The sequence below is a fragment of the Otolemur garnettii genome, unplaced genomic scaffold (assembly GCF_000181295.1).
Source record: "Otolemur garnettii isolate 467f Iridium unplaced genomic scaffold, OtoGar3 scaffold00008, whole genome shotgun sequence".
NCBI classification, from domain to species: Eukaryota; Metazoa; Chordata; class Mammalia; order Primates; family Galagidae; genus Otolemur; species Otolemur garnettii.
In genome coordinates, this window is record NW_003852403.1 from 12,147,341 (window position 1) to 12,149,469 (window position 2,129).

Sequence of the window (2,129 nt, forward strand, 5' to 3'; positions counted from 1 at the left end):
AAAAAAAAAATACCAGCAGTGATAACTGCAACCAAAAATAGCGAGGTGTTGTGGTGGGTGCCTGTAGTCCCAGCTACTGGGGGGTTGGAGGGGTGCTGAGGCAAGAGAATCACCTAAGCCCAAGAGTTGGAGGTTGCTGTGAGCTGTGATGCCACAGCACTCTACCAAGGGTGACAAAGTGAGACTTTCTCAAAAAAGAAAAGAAAAAAAAGGGTCAAATGTTTACATGTTAAAATACAGACTGCTTTTTTCCAATTTTTAAAAATTGAAGTATGATTAACAAATTTTGCATATATTTAAGGTGTAAAATATGGTGATTTTGTATCATTATTCCTGGATAGTAATTCATAACAATTAAGCTCAAGCTAAGTACATATCTGTCACCTGACATTGTTTTTTCTTTCTTATGGTAAAAACACTTAACAACATTTGAAAAATTGAGGTCTGCGATATATGATTATTAACTATAGTTACCATTCTGTAACTTAGAGCTCTAGAACTTATATATGTTTTAACTGAAAGTTTGTATCTTTTGACCAATATCTCCCTATTTTCCATAACCCCTCATCTCTTATAACTACCACTATTTATTCAATTTTGACTATTTTAAATTGCATGTACAAGCAACATGCAATAATTCTCTTTGTGATTGTCTTATTTCACTTAGCATAATGTTCTCCAGTATTTTTATAATCATCATTGTCACTCTTTGCAGATGACATGATTTTATACATGGAAAACCCTAAGACTCCACCAAAAATCTGTTAGAACTAATAAATGAATTCAGCAAAGTTGCACAATACAAAATCAACGTGCAAAAATCTGTATGTCAACAGTAAATATCTGAAAAAAATCAAGAAAGCAATCCCACTTATATTTGCTACAAAAATACATCCCTAGGAATAAATTTAACCAAGGAGGTGAAAGATTTCTGCTATGAAAACTCCAAAGCATTGATGAAAAGAATCAAAGCGAACGCAAACAGGCTTGGCGTCTGTAGCTTAGTGGCTAGGGCACCAGACACATACACTAGAGCTGGTGGGTTCAAATCCAGCCCAGGTCTGCCAAACAGCAATGACAACCACAACAAAAAAATAGCTGGGCATTGTGGCAGGCTCCTGTAGTCCCAGCTACTTGGGAGGTTGAGGCAAGAGAATCGCTTGAGCCCAAGAGTTTGAGGTTGCTGTGAGCTGTGATACCACAGCACTCTACCCAGGGTGATATGGTGAAGACTCTGTCTCAAAAAAAAAAAAAAAATCACACACACAAGTGGAAAACTACCCTACGTTCATGGATTGGAAGAATCTTTTCAATGTCCATACTTCCCAAAGCAATCTACAAATTCAGTGCAATCCCTATCAAAATAACAGCTGGCTTGTGGTGGCTCACTCCTGTAATCCAAGCACTTTGGGAGGCTGAGACAGGCAGATCACTTGAGGGCGGGACTCTGGGGCAACATAGTGAGATTCCTTCTCTACAAAAAATAGTGGGGTGTGGTGGTGCACACCTGTCATTCCAGCTACTTGAGAGGCTGAGGCAGGAGGATCACTCAAGCCCAGGAATTTAAGGTTTAAGTGAGCTATAAAGTTGCTACTGCACTCTAGCTTGAGTAATAGAACAAGACCCTGTCTCTAAAACAACCCCAATGATACTTTTCACAGAAATTAAAAAAAAAAAATCCTAAAGTTTGTGTGGAACCACAAAAGACCCCGAATAGCCAGAACAATTTTTAAGAAAAAAACAAAAATCTCAAAGCATCACACTACACAACCTGACTTCAAGATAAATTATAAAGTTCTACTAACTAAAAAGAATTGTACTGGCACAAAAAAAAACCCACATAACAACAGAGTTTCCAGAAATAAATCCACATATTTATAGCTAACTGACAAAAGCACTAATGATACACATTGGCAAAAGGACAGTCCCTTCAATATAACTTTTTTTAAAGTCTCACTCTTGCCCCATGCTACAATGCTATGGCATCATAGCTCACTGCAACCTCAAACTTCTAGTCTTAAGCAGTCCTCTTGCCTCAGCCTCCCTGAGCAACTGGGAATACAGGTGGCCACCACAATGCCCAGCTTTTTTTTTATAGTAGAGTTGGGGTCTCACTCTTGCTCAGGCTG